Raw genomic sequence first — 23984 nt, 5'->3', positions numbered from 1 at the left:
TGGGGACATCCTATGATTATCACCAGAGGAACAATCCCCCAAATAATTGGAGGACTTTCTTGAAATAAACAAGTTGGAGCTCAAACTGTTTAAAATAAAAGAAGTAATTTATTTTTCACTACAAACCAGAAAACATAGATAATATTGGTTATATCCATCTTGCTAGCAATAAAGAGAAGTCAAGGGGAACAAAGTTGAATTAATGGCCACAGTGAGTGACTAATTACCTATCTCTTTCCAAAGGGAAAGCATACAATCTCAGAAATTCTCCATCAATGCAAATTTTAATTCAAAGGAAGTACACAGTGAATCAGTCAGTACATAAAAGATTTGCCTTCACTGCAGGTTTCAACTTTTCTAGGAACTCAACAAATAGCCTCAATTTTTCTTAGTATCTAAGTCTTGCTTAAAGTAAAGTAGCTCAGTCATGTCGGACTCTTTGCAACCCCATGGACTGTAGCCTACCAGGCTCCTCTATCCATGGGATTTTCCAGGCAAGAGTACTGGAGTGGGGTGCCAAAAGTCTTGCTTAGGGATGTCTAATAAAAACAAACAAGGAAAAAAACTAAATAAATTGGGTCATTTATCAATATGAATTCTCATAGAAGTCAAATTTTAGTAAGTTTGAGGGAAAATGCAAGATTTTTCTTCTTTAGCAGTATTTCTGCATTTGTTTATCATATTTTTATTATTCTCATTGGTATTTTAAAAATGCCATTTCATAGCCATATAATATTTAAAAATTCTTCTCCTAAAAAATAGTTACCAATAAGCATATTATGGGCAAGAGAGCAAAGTCTCTCCAAAACAAAGTAGAAAATCCTTATTATTTTTCTTTTCAGTTTTATTGAGATATAATTGATATACAGCACTATGTAAGTTTGGGCTTCCCTGTTGGCTCAGTTAGTAAAGAATCCACCTGCAATGCAGGAGACCCCAGTTCGATTCCTGGATTGTGTCAAGAAGATCTGCTGGAGAAGGGATAGTCTACCCACTCCAGTATTCTTAGGCTTCCCTTGTGGCTCAGCTGGTAAAGAATCCACCTGCAGTGTGGGAGACCTGGGTTCAATCCCAGTGTTGGGAAGATCCCCTGGAGAAGGGAAAGGCTACCCACCCCAGTATTCTGGCCTAGAGAATTCCATGGAGTCGAGAAATCCATGGGGTCGCAAAGGACATGACTGAGCGACTTTCACTTTCAAAAGAGAAAACAAAAGTTTTTCCTTTTAATGAGAACTCTTAACAATTATTCTCTTTAAAACTTTCAACAACATCATGTAGCAGTGTTAACTACAGTCATGTTGTACATTATATCCCTAGTACGTATTTACCTTACAGCTGAAAGTCTGTGCCTGTTGATCACCTTCATCCAATTCCCACTTCCCTCACCCACCACCTGTCTGACTTACTTCACTGAGCATAATGCTCTCAAGGTCTATTCATATTGTTACAAATAGCAAGATTTCCTTTTCTAATAGTTGGATAATATCTGCATATGTGTGTCTGTGTGTGTGTGTGTATACGTCACAATTTATTTTTCTGTTGATCTATTGATGGACACTTAGGTTGTTTCTGTGTCTTGGCTATTGTAAACAATGCTGCTATGAACATGATGGGGTACAGATATCTCTTTAATACAGTGTTTTTGTTTCCTTCGGAATATTCCTAGAAGTAGAATTGCTGCTGCTGCTGCTAAGTCGCTTCAGTCGTGTCCGACTCTGTGTGACCCCCACCAGGCTCCCCTGTCCCTGGGATTCTCCAGGCAAGAACACTGGAGTGGGTTGCCATTTCCTTCTCCAATGCATGAAGGTGAAAAATGAAAGTGAAGTCGCTCAGTCATGTCCGACTCTGAGCGACCCCATGGACTGCAGCCTACCGGGCTCTAGGTCCATCCTTTATTTCTGACTAAGCTTTCAGAAACCCATCAAGGAAGAAGAGATGTAAGAATGGGATCAGAGTTTGCTCTTAATTTTATATATTTGTTAAGTGCAGGCTCTACTTCCTTATATCATTTGAAGTTTGTATGTTTAATCAGGCTTATAAAGGACTGTGAATTTTTAAAAATGAGTGCTGCTATCAAAATTAACAAAACCAAATGGAAATCAGTACCAGTTATAACAGGGCAGAAAGATCTCAATTTGGCTATATGTTATATGCTTTCTGTATCAAAAGCAAATAAACAAAAATTTTTGAGAACCTTCTGTTATAGTTACTTTGGCAAAATCACATGAAATAAGTTGAGATTCTAAAAAGAACATATCACAAAATAATGTTCAATTATGGTAAACAATGTTTGATAATAATGGGATGATGACAAGAGCATAAAAAACTATAAAACCTGGAGTTGTTCTAAACAGCAAGGGTGATCTGATTGATGGGATGAACTAATGAAAACCAAAACAAACACTAGAACATAACTAGAAGAATTACTAGGCGTTTTACATGTACAACAAAACTCATCCTCTCTGATGAGTCACCCATACACCCTATTTCTATATGCCTCCCACTTTGAAAACAGTGATAGTAAAATAATGTTAACAATTTGTTGTTCAGTCGTTCAGTTGTGTCCAACTCTTTGTGACCCCATGGACCACAGCATGGCAGGCTTTCCTGTCCTTCATCATCTCATCTAATCATTCCCAAATCTCACAAAAAGCCTCTGGAATACACACAATTATATTACTCTCATTTCACTTGATGGAGAAACTGAGCCTTAGAAGGTTAAACAATTGCCCCAAAGTCACACATCCAGAAGGGAAGTAGAACTGGGATTTGAACGTGAGTATCCTGGTACCCTGCAAGGTAGACCTGGGGTGCCCTTTAAGCAATGGAATCCTGGGAGGCTATCACATGCTAGTGTGGCTTCTCAATGGAGTAAAAGTTAAGTAAGAAGGAAGAAAGAGGCGAACGTGTCTTTATGTCTTAGAATAATAAAATGGTTGAGCAGAAAGAAATGTTTGAGAATGTTCTTTCTAATCATTTTAAAGAGGAGGAATGATACCAATGCCCTCATAAAGAGGAAATGCATCTTTCCACCTTGCTCTAAAGCACATTTCAGTTCGGATTCAGCAAGAGCTTATTAGCATATGAATCCTTGGACTTTGGCAAAAATAGCCAGTGGTTATTGGGCACTTAAATACTCCTGGGTGGTGGCTATTCCAAAGGTCTTCAGTTTTAGTTCATACAAAAAGGAAAACACAGCATTATTTTTAAGAAATTAAACAAAGTACAGAGAAATTAAACAGTAAATAAACAGGGAGTTCACAGAGTCTTTGAATGCAGATGGTGTGTAGAACTCTTAAATTTTTACAGTCAGGCTGGAACAAAAGGAAGTCAGGCTAACCAAGGACTTAGTTCTCATACTTATGCCAAGATTTAAAAACATGGCTTATTTCAATATGCTCTCTCTCAAAGCACATCATAGCTAAACCCCCTTGGAAACATTAAATCAGGTTAACCACTCAAAACAGGCCAGCACTGGAGGAGAGTCAGATGCATATTAATTTATTCTTTATTTCATAGGTTTATTTAATGCCTTTCCTTTTAAGAGCTCATGATGTACAGAGTATGGCCACAATAAATAATGTGAAATATACAAATCTCTCTGCTTTCATTTGGAGAACTATTTTATACTTGTAAATGAAGTCCTATCAAGTGGTCTGGAAAATCTAGAAATAACATTATAAACATTAAATCCATCACTTTACCAGTACTGAGAGTACCTCTTCTTTGTTTCTGTAATTTTCTTAAAAGCAAAGTGATTTCCAACTCTAGTCTAAGAAGTTAAATTTGAAGAGAAGTTACTCCTGCTGACTGAAGAGCAAAAATAATTATTTCTTTCTGAATTTCTGTAAATCATGGAAATCTTCCCATAAATCTCTTATGCTTCCAGCAAATTCCAATTTCCATGACCACTGCCATCCTCCTTTGACTGGACGCTGATAAGATTTTCCTAAACCAGTAAGTCATAGTTCTGCTCCAAACCCTATCATTTGGTTTTTCCTCTTTCCTGTCTAATTATCTTGTCACTTAATACTTGATTAAAATCCATGTAATAAAGAATGGTTCAACTTTTTATTCAATTTCTTTATAAGAAAATACACTACTCAGATATAACTTTGAGCTTTATCTTTGGAAATACAGTCTAATAATGCTGAAGGAAATCAGGGATGCTTCTTACAGTTTTCCTCTTCACCAATAAGTTAATTTTTCAATATTATTTTCAATTCAGAATTGTCAGAGGTTCTAGAAAGAAGGTAGGAGAAACAGGGATAAACCCTGTTAGCCTTGGTCTGTGAGAGACCACAATCAGCAGAACACCCAGAGTGACCTAACATGTAACATGAGTGTGAAATACACCTAAGCTGTTGACACTTGGGGACTGTTACTGTAGCATAACTTAGTCTATCTTAACTAATATAAGGTAATCGGTGTTACTGATCTTAACTAATATAAGGTGATTAGTAATTTTCAATAGATTTCAAAAGTATGAAGTCAAAAATGTTCAAAAAAAGGGATTTCCCGAAAATAATTTTCAAAACATGAAACCTGAAGAAAATTTAGTTGTTTCTTAATGTACACTGTGCTTTGGCTGACATAAGCCAAAAAGCAACCTGAAATAGCCCAAGTTGTATGTGTGTGTACACACATGTACACATGGATGAAATGTGTGTGTGTTCTCTCTTTTCCAGTGACTACTCTGCCTTTCCTATCTGCTTTGTTCTTCTAATCTTGGAAACTGAGTGATTGCTTTTTGAATTATATCAGCAAAGCTCTTCTTCCAACTTCAATTTTTATGCAATTCTATCGCTGTAGCTCAGCAAAAGGTATTTCTCACAAGTCCCCTGGCTTATTTAGCTTGTGTGTGTGCATAAATATACACATAAGTATTCTACTCACTCAAAGTAAAAAGTCTGCAACTCTTTTTAACAGAAATCCAAGCAATTCTCTTACACTAATTTTAAAGATGACACTATAACTAGACATTACCTGTGTCTGTGTCACTTCACTGCCGAAAACTCCTCTTTTGTAATTGTGATTCTGCAAACTTTCTCTTTTCTGCTGCACTGAAAGTGATGTGAAATATTGCTATTATTGTTATTAAAGCAGGTCCACATTATTAAGCAGCTAAAGGTTTCTGCTAGACATATTCTAATTATCTAACTGAATCCTCACAACAGCCTTATGACACTACCTCATTATATAGCTTTATATCAGTATTTCATTGGAGAAGGCATAAAGCACACAAAGATTGTGTAACTTGTTCAGGATAATACTGAATGGAAAAGATAGAATCAGGATTTGAACCCAGGAAGACTGATTCTGAAGTTTTAGTTTCAACTTAGATAGCTTCAAGTTCTGATTTTCTGTCTTCAGTTTTCAGAATGTGTCCTGCCTGTAGCACAGTTTTTCCAGATAGCTCAACAGCAGCATGATGAATAAAAATAAAATTAGTGGGTACACATACTTAAATTCATATTGAAGATTTATTTCCTTTATTGTATACAATCCTTGATAGTATTGATTTTCTAAAAAAAAATCTTGAAAAAAAAATACGGATTTTTCTGCTTAAAAAAAAAAAAAAATCAGAACAGGTGCAACAGTAGCCCTTCATTCCTGCACAGAAAGAACTGGTGATAGCTGAACAGCTGCCTGTCTGAGACCAGAAACATCTCCTACCATGCTGGCCTCAACCAGCATAGGTATGTGTATTCACTTCCCCTTTAGTACAGTGTGAAACACCAGGAAAGATAAGGTAGGACTGTGATCAAGAGGCACCGTACCAATGCCTGCATATCGCTTTACATTTGTGCTTTGAAAATATGACATCATCCCACTGGGACTACTGTCCAAATCCTTTGATAATATCTATTGGTCTACACTAGAATGTTCATTTTGATATTTGGCAAAACAAACACAATTATGTAAAGTTTAAAAATAAAAATAAATAAAATATCCATTATAATAAAAGGCAAAAACAAACAAACAAACAAAAAAAATTAAGAACAAAAAAAGGCAGGCAGGTTGCCCAGATGCAATTTCTGACAAAAATATCAGCTGTTCCAGAAAAACACTTCAGGAACTGATTATGAAAAGAATAGGTGTTTTTTTTTTTTTTCTTCTCATTTTGCTTCTGAGACAACTCTCACCTTACTTCCTTTTGCAGTACAAAGCTAGCATCATTGTCAAGTTCATCGTCAGTTCACAGGCAGCAGTTAGTAGAGGTACTTGAAAGCTTTTCATTGAAAAAGAAATTTTAAAGTGATAGAAAGGTTTCCATGGTTCAACGTTTCATAAGAAGCTGATATTTCTGCCTTTTGAAGTTCCTTGGCCACATCCACATTACAGTCCCCACTGGGCTGGGCCTTTTTAAAGGGGCACAACTAAACCTCAAATTGGTTCCCAGTCCCAGTGGCTCAGCGGTAAAGAATCTGTCTGCAGTGCAGGAGACACAGGAGATGCAGGTTCTGTCCCTGGATCAGGAAGGCCCCCTGGAGCAGGGCACGGCATTCTTTGCCTACAAAATGGCCTTAATATTCCATCATAGCTTTTACCTAAGAACTCAGCAACTGAACTAAAATAGTCTTTGATATCTGACACACAGTGATTATTCAATAAATAGCAACTATTGTTATTATCAAACAACAATAATTCAGGGTCAACAGTGAGCTAATTTTCTCAGATATTGTTCCTTTATTGCTTTTTCAGAGAGTGTAGTATGTTCTGAGTATTTTTAGAATTAATAGAAACAATCTCATTGAAATGAATTAAAGAACATTATCCTCAATTAGAAAAAAAAAAACAATACCAAACCAATTCAGGGAAGGGCAAATGATATTCAATGTTTAAATGAGAACATTTCTGAGGTGAGGAATGTAACAGAATATTTATAAGAATAAGTGAATTATAGTATTACATTAACAAAAATTATCCTTTCTAATGAGGAGCACTCAGGCTAAATTTCTACATTACTCAGCAGAGAAAATTACTTTCCACAGAGAAAGACTGAAAGTAATGTTAGATTTTCAAACATACCAACTATGTTTGGTAGTAATATTTGTCTCCTTTTTTTAAAAAATACAAACTTTGAAGACAGAACTCCATAGTACATTATTTGGGCTGAAAATGTTTATGATGTGATCTCATAAATACTTCAATAAGAAAAAGAAAATTCTAACAGTATTTTTCCTGAATGTGAGTTGTTAATTTACTAACAACTTATGAGAATTTATATACTGTGATTAGCTTATCCTAATACAACTGAAAGTCCTTCCTCTTCTATAGGAAATAAGGGAACGCTTTTAATTGAGTGGAGTTTAATTAGTTGATATCAAGGAAACTATGTTTATCACATCAAATCTGGCTTCCTCATTTACAACATGAAAGGGTTGACCAAGATCACTTCCTGGGCCTCTCTCATTTCTAACATCTTACTTATAACCACTCTATGACTTTCCTAGTACAGAGGTTATTATAATTTGGAGATGCTGATTTGATCCCTGGTTCATCAGTTTCCAGGTAATAACACTGTAATAGGTGTAGTCCAGGACAATTAGTTCTGTGTCAGACAGATGTGCCAGAAAATTAAAGAATGAATATTCAGTTCTATAATGGGCCAGTGAACTTTGCTAAGAGCAAATCCACTTCACAGCCACAGTTCTCCCTTAGCACATAAATTATGCTGCCGTCAGAAAAGAAATAGAGAAAGACATCTGCAATAAAAGAAGTAGCTAGTTCACTAAGACCAGCTGGGATCATTGCTATCTGCTGGAATCAGCTGGGTGGGAGAGGTGGAGGAGGCGGAGGAAGCAACTCTAAGATACTGTAAATTCTTGAAGAGGCTAGCAACTCAGTAATATTTTTAAAATAATATAAAAACAACCTGGGGATAGCATTTTCCCCAAGTAAGAACACCTAAACATACAATGCAATTAAAACTATGCTTCTCCAGTTTTTAATAAAACAAAGCCCATTTAGACATGAAAAAAATCAATCTCATAATAGAAACCATTCTTTTAAATTAAATAAATTTTAGCTTAGAAAATCTAACTACATTGGTCTTTTGGGTATCATCATAGATCCTCCATGAACCAACAGTGGTCATGAGCACTTGAAGCCACTTTGTTTCTAACATTTTATAAACATATATATTGGTTTATATATTTTTATAAACCAATATTAACATGCATGAATGCATCATTACTTTCAGACGAAAAATGATGAACTCTAATTTCACTGTAGAGGATTTAGGCAATACAAAATAAATTTAGGACACGTACAGAAGTGTCACCCACTGCTATTTATAACATAGATAACTAATGAGGACCTACCGTGTAGCACAGAGAACTCTACTCAGTGCTCTGTGGTGACCTGATGGGGAAGGAGACCCACAAAGGAGGGAATGCATGCATACGTATAGCTGATTCACTTGCTGTACAGCAGAAACTGACAACAATATTGTAAAGCAACTATACTCCAATCAATACTAAATAAAAAAATATGACCTGATGCAGAAATCCATAGTCATATAAAAGAATGTGAGTCTTAGAAGATGGTTGGTGAGGCAGTGAGGTGGAGCTCATCTGGGGTTCATATGACAGCACTCCTGCTCCCCAGGGGGCACCCACTCAGCACACTGAGTATAAACTCTGAATCTCTCAGAGATTACCACCTTGGACCTCATTGCTTCCTTCCCTTCCAGTGCTCCCGTGGCTGTCATGCAGGAATCAAAATCTCCCACACTTCCTTCCTACTCAAGTCAACTTTATTGCAAGAAGCTTCATGCCTAGACCAGCATCTCCTGCTGTCTCTTTCATGGTGCTCTGTGGAATGTTGATATGTAAAAAGTGAAAATTATATGCCTCGAAAATGCTCTGGGTCAAGTTTGGGAAATTCTGAAAGAAAATTCAGAAGATCTTATTAGGTTTCAAAATGTCAGCATCCTTCAAAGCAAGGCTACGGAATGACTTTTTCTCAAAAATTTTACTTGGAAAATAGTTTTAGAAATTCTAATTTGTTCTGTTTCGGCACCCATCTTCAAATTCAGATCTGAAACATGTAATGCTGGGAAATAGGTTATACATTCGGGATGGAAAGAAATCATTTCCTTTCAATACTTTTCCACTTAAAACAAATTAATGTAATCTTATGCCTGAAGGTGTTGCCTTAAGGTTATCGATAAAGCCCATTCTTGATTTATTGATAAATATTTAGCAATTGGCAGATGAGCCACCTTTGATTAATCAAAATTTTGATAAGATAGAAAATTAATTAGTCTCAGTCATTTAAATTCAGCCTTTTTGATTTACACACTATAATTACAAGTATATTATTTTTTTGTCTGATTTTGGATATACTTATCATTGAGTTTGGCATGCACAGTTTACTTGCTCTCCTTGAACATCAAATAAAAGCAACTCAAAGATGAATGAGTGGGGGCAATACTCCCTTTTCTGCAATTTCAGAATAATGGATTAAGTAACTAAACAGAGAAGAATACATTTTAGACTACTGCACAGTTGTCTGGGCTGCTTCTAAACAACAGATTTACTATTTTTAAAATATTAAAGCCACTCTCCCACTAACTATCTCATTTTTGCGGATCAGTAGCAACATGCCCTGAGGTGACTGATTATTGCCAAGCAGTGATGATAGCTGTTTGCAAATTCAGCAGGGGAGTCACATTTGAGAAGTCAAGGTCTATACGCACAACTTAAACTATTATGGAACAAATCCAATGACCCTTGAATCAGTTAAGCAGAACGAAAGTAGGGTGTCACTCTCCAAAATTCTTTTAGCTGGTGAACCCCAACCCAACAAGACATTAAACAGCTACCCTGTCCTTTTAATAACTACTTTGTTCTTACAAATAGCTTCGTTTCTAGAGCTGGGAATGATAATTAGGATTTCAGAGTTTGGTATAGCCAGCCAGCATTAGCATCGTGGTTTTGTATGTTAGGGATTAATAACAGTAGCCACAATGATGACAGAAAACGATAATAGTTCTAATTACTGATATTCATCTTAGGATGGTGAGCAGCTGTTAAAACATCTCTTTAGAAGTGAAAGTTCACCCACATATCTTTTTCACCAAATAGGGGAAGCTTTAATGCTAATTAGGAAGGAAGATTAACAAATCAAGTGTCAGTCAGAGCACACTGGGATTGTTCTTCATTAACTTTTTTTTTTCCTCTTCACCTTAAGCTTTCTGGCCCTTAAGCGTTTTAGCAGCTGACATTGAAAGCAATGACAGAAGCCCCAGGAGCCTCCTGGTTTCCACTTAAAACAACCCTTTCTAATTCAATATGGGAAGTATCTCATCTGCTTGCATTTGAAGAATGTGATCTGTTTCCTTACAGGTGTCACTAACTGGAATGCCTAGAAAGTCAAGGCCTACTAGTGATTATTCTAAGGCATATGATATAATGCCAAGAAAGTCTTTCAGAGAATTGACGTTTAGTCCATCACTTCCAAAATCAGTTACAAATACCTTCAGCAAATAACGACACCTTGACAAGCAAGTTCATCATTTCCTTCATGAAATCAAGTTAGAATTGGTGTTTCCCAAATTATCTGGAGCACATTAACCACTAGGATATTAGGGACGGAATGGGTTGTGACTCTGGTTTTCAGCCTAAAGTCAGTATCAGAACCTCCAGGTCAGAGGATATAAAATCAGAGTCAAGTTTAAATGGGCAGAATGTTTCCAGGTCCCTGGAGAGTGGGGAGCAGAGAGTGATCCTTCAAGATCACTGACTCCACTTCCATCAGATAAGGATGGTACTCTGCTGATGCTGGTCACAATCCAGGAGAGTTTGATAACTGTCAACGTCTCTTAAATCAAGGTTTGTCCAAATTTTTTCTGTAAAGTTCCAGCTAGAGAATATTCCAGGTTTTCAGGTCTTGTCTGTTCGTAACTACTCAGCTGTTACTGCAGGGTCAAAGCAATCATAGACAGTAAGTAAAGAAAGGAGTGTGGCTGGCTTTCAATAAAAGTTACTTTTGAATTTCATATATATTTCATTTGGCATGAAGTGCTATTATTCTGATTTTTTTCAACCATTTAAAAATTCAAAAAACATTCTTAGCTCACATATAAAAATAGGTGGCAGGCTGTTTGCTTATCCCTGCCTTCAATAAAAATGCCAAAATTTTAAGACAATGTCTTCTCAAATGACAACATACGCCACATGATGAAAGGACACGGACAGGATCAAGTGTCACCTTCTCTTTCAGTCCTAGCAGGATCCTGCCTGTCTCAAATGTCACTCGCGGCATGGCATCCATAGGAGGAGGAGGCATTGCACTGTATTCTGTTTCCATAACTAAACAAAGTGGGAATCTATGAAAAGTGAAGGCACACATGTCTGTGTGCATGTGGGTAAGCACATGTGTGTGGTCTCTGATGCCAATCTGTAACTCGAACTGCAAAGTTGCAGTATTATGGAAAATCCGGGCTTTGAGGCTCCTCCCCAGATATGTCTCAGTTGTTCTGAGGTGTATTAAAATCTGTATTTTAAGCAATCTCCCCAAGTGAGTCACATGATCTAATCTTTTTAGGAAACTAATATCAGAATCAAGGTCTAGCACAAACTGAAAGTTTATGGGGCTTTAGGGTCCAATTTAGGGTCCAATCTTCTTTCAGGCTACAAGTGAAGTGAAGTTGCTCAGTCGTGTCCGACTCTTTGCGACCCCATGGACTGTAGCCTACCAGGTTCCACCATCCATGAGATTTTCCAGGCAAGAATACTGGAGTGGGTTGTTATTTCCTTCTCCAGGAGATCTTCCCAACCCAGGAATTGAACCCGGGTCTCCTGCATTGTAGGCAGACGCTTTACCATCTGAGCCACCAGGGAAGTAAAAAAACTGATTTTCTAATGTGATATCAACATACATACCTATCTTAATACTATATACTAAGGAAGGATGTAGACCATGAGATACTGAAGCAAGGAAAGCTTCTAGAGCTACTTAGAAGTGGTAAGAAAAAAATAAAAATTCTAAGAAATGTTCAAGGGAAATAGGGCACAAGCAATCAGTCTACGGATAAAAATTCTAAGAAATGTTCAAGGGAAATAGGGCACAAGCAATCAGTCTACGGTGAACTGATATGACCACAAGTAGGCAAGTCAGAAAAATCACCCTTTCTTTGCAGGTACTTTTCAAACACTGACAGTTCCAAACCATTGAGAAATTCGGTAGCACACAGGACAAGTGAACCCCTAGAAACCCATGGTAATCAGGGATAAGGAGGTTCTGTTTGAACGAAGGGGTTGGGCAGGCCACATGTCTATGACAGCTTTGCTCTAAACAGTGGCGGCAGCTGAGAACCAAAGGGCAGCCTTTCTTGGATAAACTTCAACATCTCTTGGAACAAATAGCTATAGTGAACAGAAGCACCATCTTTGAATACAAAAGATGAAGCTGGCTGCATCAGTTCTGCTATGGGTCAACCATCTAAAAAGGCTATTATCTCCTTCATCACCTTTTCTATTCCCAAACTTATATTCCCTTGAGTTTAATGTTTGCTCTTTTTCTTCATGTTCCTGACTGGTCCCTCTCCTTATAGATTCTCTGGCTCAGCTTTCAGCTTAGATTTGTTCTTAATGCCAGCATCACCCTGTAATTCTGATTGCTCCAGACCTCTGACCAGAGTCAATTCCTCCCCTAAACCTATAACATTGTAAAGAACTTATATTTTAGTTTTCTCACAGAGATGTAGTAACTTTTTTGATGCCTATTATATCATGTTATTTAATTATTATTAGAAAATAATGTTGATGAAATCAATAATACATTACAGTAATAACTAACAATATAGCTTCACTTTATGCCACGAGTTGTGCTAAGTGCTTTACAGGGATATTACATTTAATATTAAAATGCAGTGGTTTCCAGTATGACATGTAAGGAGCTTGGAAGTCATCATCATTTTCACAAGAAAAAAAGCTGAACAAATTGAAGATTGGTAATTTTTCTTAGATCCATCAGAAAACAGGTCACAGGACAACTGCAGCCCTGAACACTGGTGATGGGGATAAAGAGATTCACAGCAAAAGCCCAGAGGGAGAAGCCCCCAACTGAAGTCAGTACAGGTAAGAACGCTTCAACTTGTCAGTGATGCATCACTAGAGGCTCACTGAAGACTAGCTGGAGAACTGAAAACTCCTTGGAGACCCAGTCTTAGGGGGCCTCCCCACATTTTCAGGAGGACTACCCTCTACCACGTTCTAACCCTGAATGTAAGATAAAAATTCGCAGTTCTTCCCCCTGGGAAAGAGGAAAGCCTTATTTTGAAATATACTCAGAGCTCTCTCTTTTCTATTTAACAAGACCTACCCTTGGGAAAACTATTTTAGCAGAGCCAAAGGAGGTTTTACCATACAGAATACATTCCTCCCCTCCACACCTTGCCATCTGTGAGGGTTAATTTTATGTCAGCTTAATTGGACCACAGGGTGCCTAGATATTTGGCTAAACATCATTTGTGAACATATCTGTGAGAGTGTTTCTGGATGAAATTAGCATTTGAACTAGTGGATGGGCATCATCCAACCCAATGAGAGCTTGAAGAGAACTAAAAGACAGAGGAAAAAGGAATTCGGCCCTTCTTGCCTGATTGCCTAAGCCAGAACATCAATCTCCTACCATTAGTATGCCTGAATCTTAGGTTTTCAGATTCAGATCGAAACCTACACTATTTATTGATTCCCCTGATTCTCAGGCCTTTACATATTCAGACTGAATTATACTAGCAAATTCTCTGTGTGTCCAGCTTACAGATGACAGAGTTTTAAGATGTCTATGCCTCCAAAATTATATGGGCCAATTCCATATAATCTCTGTCTCTCCCCGCCATATATATACATACACACATCCATGCACACACACACACACACACACACACACACACACAGTCTCCTACTTGTTCTGCTTTTCTGGAGAACCTTAACACTCCACTGCATCAATACAATAGCTCCTGTATAATAATGAGAGATTATAGCTGGAAGATGGCAAATCTCAGAATCTATTTAAGAATGAGTTTCTACAAAGACCCAAAGACAAGAGGAGGATATAAAAACAATAGAGGAGATTATAGCCTTTAACACCACCACTACAGCAAACAGTAAACAAAATCCAACTCTTAGCCAGATAAACACAACATTTCTCACGAAATGTCTATCTACTTGATTCTTGTTACCCAATACATCATGTCTTACTCTCAACAGAAAAGCCGAAAGGCATGCTAAAAGCCAGAAACACAATTTGAAAAGACAAAGTAAGCCTCAGGTCCAAACTCAGATATGGCAGGAATTCTGAAATTATCAGACAGGAAATTTAAAATAACAGTGAATGATATGCTAAGGGTTCTTACAGAAAAAGTGGGCAACATACTAGTGCAGATGGATAATGTAAGCAGAAAGGTAGCAACTCTGTGGAAGAATCACAAGGAAATGCTAGAAAATAAAAACCTTGTACCTGAAATGAAGAATGCTTCTGATGGGCACATCAGTAGACTGGACATGACCAAGACAAAAATCAGTGTGTTTGAAAAACATGTGAATAGAAACTTCCAAAACGGAAATACAAAGAGAAAGAAATGGATGGAAAAACAGAACAGAATATCCAAAATCTGAGGGACAATTACAAAAGGGGTTGATTATTCTGTTATATTACATGTGTGTAATGGCAAGATCCCCTGGAGAAGAAAATGGCAGCCCACTCCAGTATTCTTGTCTGGGAAATCCCATCGACAGAGGAGCCTCATGGGCTATAGTCCATGGGATCACAAGAGAGTCAGACATGACTTAGCAACTAAACAGTAACAACACACGCATGTCAGGTAACCATCTCTATTCTTTAGATGAGAAGCTAAGTAAAAAGACAGAACAGATACGTACACTGTAAAACTGTGGATTGGGGGGTTGCCATAATCAAGTACTGAACTTCAATTGCAGGAAATTGGGAAGATGATTTCTAGAGGTCTTTATCCCCTAGCTATTAAGTAATAATTTACAATAGCTCAGCTCTCTGCCTAACAACATTATACTGGAATGTTTATGAGAGTGTTCCCCTTCCTTTGGAAGGGGATATCCTTCCAAAAGTTTGGCTTTTGTTATATCTCCCTGGATGAATAAGGGAAACCAGAGAGCTGACAGAAGAACAATGTCTTATTCCTTTTCCAGATCTTGTAAGCCCGTGATGCTCCACAGCTGCTCTCTATAGTCGACCTTCATTCTGGGTCCCTGGGAATCTTCTGTCTACCTTCCCTGTATCCTCAGGTTGTTGTTGTTACTTAGTTGCGAAGTTGTGTCGACTCTTTTGTGACCCCCATGGACTGCAGTCCGCCAGGCTCCTCTGTCCATGGGACTTCCCAGGCAAGAATACTAGAATGGATAACCATTTTCTTCTCCAGGGGATCTTCCTGACCCGGAGACTGAATGCACGTCTCCTGCAGTGGCAGGCAGATTATTTACCACTGAGCGACCAGACAAGCCTGTATCATCAGATAATACTTATAAATTCTTATATTTCAGAACACATGCCTCTGATCCTTGACACATCTGCAGTCTGGATGAATGTGAGAGCATCCAAACAGAAAACAGAACAGTTTTGTTGCATTCACTGCGTCACTCACATAGCACATATTTACTGAAAACCAACTTAGACTATTCATTCAGAAAATACTTATTGGTTATGCAGTAAATGTCAGGCAAATCCTTGCTCAGCTGGAAATGGGATATAAGCTGAGACACATCCTATCCTTAAGGCGTTTAGAGAGAACTGTAGAAAAAAAGACAAGTTCCAGGCAAGATAGGAGCAAGCATATGATTCTGAAGCACAAACTATGAGAGAATTAAGGAAACAACAAACAAAATGATGAAGCTGCCTTAGGGCAAGACTCTAAAAAAGAAAGACTTGATCTTAAAGAATATCTTTGGAAGACAACAGAGGAGTCAGGGATAGCTCAGCTGCTCTCATGCTCATCATAATGAACGATTCTTGGAAACGTAAAGTAATTTGCACAAGTCATACAAAGCAAAGAGAAATGACAGAATGGTGTGGCACTGCAAGTCTATTTACAAAATAAAGCATGCTACTTTTATTAAAATAATAATTTTCCATTGTAAGTAAAATAAATAAATAAATGGTAACTCTTCCCAGAGAGCTAAGAGAAGCTCACTGACAATATCTCATAGTAATTAAGAGAAGACAGAGGCCATGAGACACACAGGATTTTTCCATACAGATGCAGTCTCACTACAGCCTTGGCTGGTCACAGTTCCTTCCTTATTGATATTGACTGACTTTTGATGAACACTCATGCCTGAAATACTGTCTGCCCATGTTCAGAGCCTTATCTACTAGGAAGCAGCCTTGTAGCTATTGGCCTAAGAAACTGCATGACTCCTTCTCTGCAGGGGAATGGTAGGTTGCCTTGTAATGGATTTCCAGGAGGACCTATAGCCAGAGGCCTTTGGGAGACCTGGAAATTAACACCCACTTTGCTTCCTGCCTAAGCTGTTTGATAGCTCTCTCCAAGCCACACAAGCTTTGTATTTTGTGATAAAAACTGAAAGTCGAACTGGTTTTCTTATCTTCAGCTTCTTACTGTAAGTGCAAGTGGGTGGCTTCTATTCATCAATTGTTTATGTCTCAGATGCCAAATGTGTACAAGCCCCTAAACTAGTTTTTAGTAGCTACAAAGATGCCTCGATTAAAAAAGAAAAAGTTTAAAATATCAGGTCATACTTTCTTTTAATTGGAGCAATTCGTAGAATTCAGACCAAAGTTTATGACTCTGCTCTCTGAAAGGAATTCAAGGTTTATCATGATCTGCTCCAATACTACCAACTAGCATTCTGTAAATAGGATCTCATGACCATGATGCTGGGAAAGATTAGGGGCAGGAGGAGAAGGGGAAAATAGAGGATGAGATTGTTGGATGGCATCACCAACTCGATGGACATGAGTTTGGGTAAACTCTGGGAGATGGTGATGGATGGGGAGGTTTGGTGTGTTGTGTTTCATGGGGTCGCAAAGAATTGGACATGACTGAGAGACTGAACTGAACTGAACTGATGAATGTTTTCTAGAAAGCTGACTTATTACAGATTGGTTTCATATTTGGAGAGCACATACACTTTAATGAATTACAGACCTCATAAGGCAAATCATATACATCCTGGTGATAAAAGGACTAGAAACTGCTTAGTTTTGAAGTTTGTTAAAGGCATAAAATGGATTCCTGTCATAACAAATTAAAAATGCTGACTGGGAAAAGTTTACTACTCCCAAGGAGAAAAAAGAAGAAAAAGACAAGTAAACATTTTCAAAAGGAGGCATCTCCTATTTAAACAAACAAAAAAAAAAAGGAGTAGGTAATGGGGGAAAATAATTTTTTTCTTCTTCATTTATGCTACAAATTTTCAAGATGGAATACAGCATAGTAATGAAAGGTGCCAATTCCAGCTTCAGATTGGATGGAATAAACTACTTCCCCATTAGCTGTGTTACTTGATCCTCAGTTCCCCCATGGTGACTGCAGCCATGAAATCAAAAGACGCTTACTCCTTGGAAGTAAAGTTATGACCAACCTAGATAGCATATTCAAAAGCAGAGACATTACTTTGCCAACAAAGGTCCATCTAGTCAAGGCTGTGGTTTTTCCAGTAGTCATGTATGGATGTGAGAGTTGGACTGTGAAGAAAGCTGAGCGCTGAAGAATTGATGCTTTTGAACTGTGGTGTTGGAGAAGACTCTTGAGAGTCCCTTGGACTGCAAGGAGATCGAACTAGTCCATTCTAAAGGAGATTCAGTCCTGGGTGTTCTTTGGAAGGAATGATGCTAAAGCTGAAACTCCAGTACTTTGGCCACCTCATGCAAAGAGTTGACTCATTGGAAAAGACTCTGATGCTGGGAGGGATTGGGGGCAGGAGGAGAAGGGGACAACAGAGGATGAGATGGCTGGATGGCATCACCGACTCGATGGACATGAGTTTGAGTGAACTCCGGGAGTTGGTGATGGACAGGGAGGCCTGGTGTGCTGCAATTCATGGGGTCACAAAGAGTTGGACACGACTGAGCGACTGAACTGAACTGAACAGTTCCCCCAGTTATAAACTACGAATAGTAAAAGCACAGTTGACCCTAGAACAACATGTGTTTGAACTGTGGGGGTCCACATACATGCAGATTTTTTTCACTAAATATGACTGTCCAGTACTATAAGTAATGCAAGGTCAGTTGAACCTGTGGTTCCAAATCTATGGATGCCAGGACCTCCTGTAAACTTGTGCAGTAATGGTTTTGATTGTGGAGTTTTGATTGCATGGAGAGTCAGTGCCCCTAACACCTGCTGTTGTTCAAGGGTCAACCGTAATAGTAGTGACCTCAGAGGGTCAACTGTAATAGTAGTGGCCTCAGAGGTTTAAACAGATGCACTTAGCCTGGCACAGTCAGCCTTAATATGTTGAAGGTATTACTGTTGCTTCTCTCAATTGCCTACAAATACCCTGTGAAAAGAAATTATGAATATATTATTAGCCTTTACTAGACAGAGGATGAGATGACTGGATGGCATCACCAACTCAATGGACATGAGTTTGTGCAAACTCATGTTTGGAGATAGTGAAGGACAGGAAAGTCTGGGGTGCTGTAGCCCATGGGGTCACAAAGAACTGGACATGACTTGGTGACTGAACAGCAACAGCCTTTCTTACAGTCTAAAGTAATAAAAGTTCACAAACTAGAGACTAATTTAAAGCAATGGACAAGCACTGATTTCTTCCATATAATGATAGCTAAATAGATCAAGGAGAAAAAGGAGAAGACACTTCCCACATGGGTAGAAATGAGAATGACTGAGGCTCTGGACTAGAGAGATCTCAGTTGAGAATGTGATCGTACAGAATCTTAGAGTTAGGTAGAAGCCAAAAAATCAATATTGTTCAAGCACCAAATCAAAGCATGAATATTTACAATATCTTAACTAATTTCTTATATACTGCAGTTTTTCAAATATGTATGATATCTATCCATACTTAACATTATATACTATATTTTGCTATCTGTGATGCTTGCCATGGCTGTCAACTCAAAGTCACCTCTTCAGCTAAAACTTTCCTAACCACTTTGGCTAAAGTAGTCCACCAGTCCTTGGCAGCCTTGATCATATTACATGATTTTATTTCCTTCATACTTTCAGCAGAGTTTCCCAAGTCCTATCCCAGTTACTCTACAGGAGAATTTCCCAGACTCAGCACTACTGACATCTGGTACTGGATGAATTGTTGTAAAGCTGTCCTATGCATTGTAGACTGTTTAATAGCACCCTGGCCCCTACCCATTAGAGGCCAGTGGCAGCCTTCTGTTAACCTCACTCAATATTATAACCAGCATAGATGTCTCCAGACATTACAAAATGCCTCCTCAGCCATTCAGATGGAGAGTCCAGTAGGACCTGGGACAGTCAAAATCCCTGACCAGTCAACTCTAGTCATAAGGAGTTTTATTTGTTAACCTCAATATGTGTGTAGGATAAACATTTTCCATTATGTGTCAACATGTGAAAGGGGTTGGTAAGCACTGATGATGGACATCTGAAATGATGTTTGCATGCTACTAATTTTACAATAATTATACAATTTAAGACCTACACTACTACAAGAGGCAGATACTGCTTTATCCCTATTCATCAGTGATGGGTTAAATCCTTCATCCAGGCTATTTTTAGAGATGGAGTTCCCCATCCTTTGAACACAGAAAGTTGTGTCCACTAAGTTAAAAAGGAATCCAATACCTTCCCCCAAAGTCTTCTCCAGGGCAAATTTATAAGTTATTTCAATTGTTTTCTTCCCTTGTTTCCAGCAATATTGCCTACATTCTGCCCTGTCTTCACCATCCTATCCTTCTGTTCCTTCCTTCTGTATTTGTTTTTCTTTTTAATCATGTGCAAAACTATATTCTCCTCTGTTACCTAATTTTAGTGGACTCCATCCATTATTCCAACCTGTTTAGATATTTTGGGTCTTTGTCAGGTATAGGGCTACTGGTTTAACTCAAGTGAGGAAGTTGAATAAAATGAAAACTGAATATTTTGTAGACTATGGTATAGATTATACAAATAAGCAAAATACGTAATTTAAAGGATACAAATCAAGTTCTAGACCGTTTTTCAAAGAAGTTGCACCATTTTACAATCCCACAAGCAACATACGAGAGTTACAATTTCTCTACATCCTCACCAAGATTTGTCATTGTCTTTTATTCTAGCCACCTTTAAGGGTATGAAGTGGTGCATAATTAGGGTTCTTATTTTTGTTTCCTTGATGATTGCTAATAATAATCCAATAAGAAACATGTACTTATTGGATTTTTTTATATCTCCTTTTGAAAAATATCTATTCACTCATTTTTATCTATTAACTTTTAAAATCCACTCATTTTTAAATTGACCTATTTATCATTTTATTATCAAATTGTAAGTGTTCTTTATATATTCTAGATATGTCTTATGATAATCTTATGTATCAACTTAGCTGGGCCATAGTGCTCAGATATTTGATCAAACATTATTCTGAATTGTGTGTGTATTATAAGATTAACACTTCAGCAAGTGAACTTTGAGACTAGATTACTCAAAACTCATTGATTTAAATGTTAAAGTGGATTACCATCCATAATGTGTGTGGGCCTCATTCAATCAAATGAAGATCTTAAAGGAACAAAGACTGACATTCCCCAAGCAAGAAGGAATTCTGCCAGCAGATGGCATTGAACTTGAACTGCAACATTAGCTTTTCCATGGCCTGCCAGTTTATTCTGCAGATTTTGAAATGGCCAGCATCCATAATTCAGGAGCCAATTCCTTAAAATAAATCTCTCTTTCTACACATGCACATCTTACTGGTTCTGTTTTCTCTGGAGAACTCTGACTAATACAACTACCTTATCACATTTATAATTTGCAAATATATTCTCCCATTACATTTACTTGTATAATAGAATAAGATAGGCAGATATTCATATGAACTGAAAGTTTGTCTTTACTTTTTAATCTCTCCAGTCTGCCACAAAAATACAAACATACACCCTTCTACTTCTTCCTCCTTCAGAAGCAGTCATTTGCCCTGTAGATGTGAAAACCCAAAAAGAATCAAAAGGGACCAGGTAGATCTAAACAGATAATTGTCCAAATTAAGAGTCCTTCAGGCCAAATCAACTGGAAAAGAATGGGTACTTAAAATTCCCTCCAACTTGGCTCTGAATAGCAAGAATCAAAAAGTTTAGTCACAACAATAGATTTTGAAGAGAATTAATAATGTTTCTGTCTACTTCCCTGGGTTGGGAATATCCCCTGGAGAAGGAAATGGCAACCCACTCCAGTACTCTTGCTTGGAAAATCCCTTGGACAGAGGAGCCTGTAAGGCTATACAGTACATGGGATTGCAAAGAGACGGACACAACTGAGTGACTTTACTTTTTACTTTTACTACTACACTAGTTTCTTTCGAAAGAGTCTAGACCTGTTTAGAATGATAAAAAGAGAAAGTTTCAGAGTATTCCAATAACTCTTCAAGTGTAGTACTTATTCCTTGTATTACTCACAACTGGAGAGAATGCAAAGGAATTTGAGAAGATGTCAACATGACATGGTGACATCAAGGAACAGTTGCACAGCTAAAACGATGCATATTGAATCAGCCATGGGGTACCTTGTGTTACATTAACCTCCTTTTCCAATAATGATTCCTGGATTGTGATCCAGTATTTGCTTTTTAGCATATTATCAAGCAATGGTAAGATGAAAAAAAAAAAAAAACAAAACAGTTTTCTCTCCCTGCCTCTTTTCTGTTTCTATTTTTCTCATCCTGTCTTCTTCAATATTTCAAAAACTTGGAGGAGTATTATTTGTTCAAGATCTTGTCAGGGCCATAACCGTATAAATATCCCCAAACTGAAAACATAAATAAATGCCCTGTATAAGGACACAAACCAGAACAATCCATTATTTAGACTCAAATGTATCTAAGATGTAATCACATAAAGCTGCAGACCCAAAGGTAGAGAGCTCTTAAAAAGCTGGTGAAGCAGAAATATTTCTCTCTTTTTTTTTTTTTTTTTGACGAGGTAAGGTGCACTGTTTTTTTTTTTAAATAGAAATGTATTTATTTTAATTGAGGGCTAATTACTTTACAATATTGTATTGGTTTTGCCATATATCAACATGAATCCACCATGGGTGTACACGTGTTCCCCATCCTGAACCCCATTCCCACCTCCCTCCCCAAACCATCCCTCTAGGTTATCCCAGTGCACCAGCCCCGAGCATCCTGTATCATGCATCGAACCTGGACTGGCGATTCATTTCACATGTTTTCACATACATGTTTCAATGCCATTCTCCCAAATCTTCCCACCCTCACCCTCTCCCACAGAGTCCAAAAGACTGTTCAATACATCTGTGTCTCTTTTGCTGTCTCGTATACAGGGTTATTGTTACCATCTTTCTAAATTCCATATATATGCTTTAGTATACTGTATTGGTGTTTTTCTTTCAGGCTTAGTTCACTCTGTGTAATAGGCTCCAGTTTCATCCACCTCATTAGAACTGATTCAAATGCATTCTTTTTAATGGCTGATAATAATCCATTGTGTATATGTACCACAGCTTTCTTATCCATTCGTCCACTGATGGACATCTAGGTTGCTTCCATGTCCTGGCTATTATACACAGTGCTGAGATGAACATTGGGGTACACGTGTCTCTTTCAATTCTGGTTTCCTCAGTGTGTATGCCCAGCAGTGGGACTGCTGAGTCATATGGCAGTTTCTCATTCTAAAACAACCGAATCCAGTGTTTCATGAGCAAACTGGATATGAAACAGATTTCAGTGTAACCAAAGAAGTGATTCTCACATGTTTTATTTTCTATTTAAAAATCAGGAGACTTAAATATAGCACCCATGTCCCACTTCTATTTACAAAGAAAGAATGAGCTATACCAGTGGTAAAAAGCGAACTTGTTGGCTTAACTTGATTGTTCAATCTAATGTCTTCAATAAAAATATGGTTTTACTTGAGTTATTTAAGCATTTTCACCCTCATTGGTGAAAGCATAACTCTTTCCCAAATTAATTTTCAAGCTTCTTTGTAACATGATATGAGGTTAATCTCTGCTCCTCCTCTGTATAAGAAACTGTTTTTATTTGTTGTTTCCTTTGAAGATCTCACGACAGTTCTAATATGTGGATATATATTAGACACTGAGTTATTTACAGTGGCTTTCCTCCATTGTGTTTGGGTAGGTAGTCACTGAAGGAAGCTATTTCTCAGGTGGAGATTAGCTACAGGTTCTTCTATCCATCTGAAAAATGTAATTCATCTACAGAGACTAATTATGTGTGTATAAAGGAAGAAGGAAAGTGTTAGGTTGCTATAGTAAGAAAAAAAGATTAGATCCTATTTATAATTTCACAGCTCTTTTCATTTACCCATAAGAACTTCCTAGGCTTTCAGACTAGATTTCATATTTGACTAATTCATTCAACATGAATGAATTCAACATAGTTTTCACTGTATTATACAGAATAGTATAGAAGTTAATAACTAGTTTACAAAGTCAGATCTTGCTATTCCCTACATGTGCCTAAAAATTCTCCTATAATTTATTTTACAAACTATAAAATAACTTATTTAGCAAAACAAATCTGAAGCTCTTAAAATGATCTCCACTAATTATTAAGACTTACTTTAAGTCAGATACGAGATGAGAACATACATATAGAGAACATTTAGAGAACATTGTCACTATAGTGACAATGAAGGTGACTATTTAGAGAATCAATTAATTGCTTCAACTTCTCTTGCAAAACACAACTTAAGAAAATGTTGGAATTGTTGCTCTTGATCTGGATAGACCTTTGACTAAGAACCTCTTGATACCTATGCATAAACACAACTTCTCAAAGGAACTAGAGGAAATT

At 37.5% G+C, this 23984-nt stretch overlaps 1 protein-coding gene and 1 non-coding gene across 4 annotated transcripts in view; both read right to left on the bottom strand.

Annotated features, from left to right (window-relative positions):
* Window positions 1-23984, bottom strand: part of PRKG1 (protein kinase cGMP-dependent 1) — a 1407171-nt gene that overhangs the window by 354230 nt on the left and 1028957 nt on the right. The window lies entirely within an intron of this gene.
* Window positions 11781-11852, bottom strand: TRNAC-ACA (transfer RNA cysteine (anticodon ACA)). The gene has a single exon. It is a non-coding gene; the product is annotated as a tRNA-Cys (tRNA).

The sequence above is a fragment of the Bos mutus genome, chromosome 26, assembly GCF_027580195.1.
Source record: "Bos mutus isolate GX-2022 chromosome 26, NWIPB_WYAK_1.1, whole genome shotgun sequence".
Lineage (NCBI taxonomy): Eukaryota > Metazoa > Chordata > Mammalia > Artiodactyla > Bovidae > Bos > Bos mutus.
The sequence above is the reverse complement of the archived record's forward strand: the minus strand, read 5'-3'. Positions and strand labels throughout refer to the sequence as shown.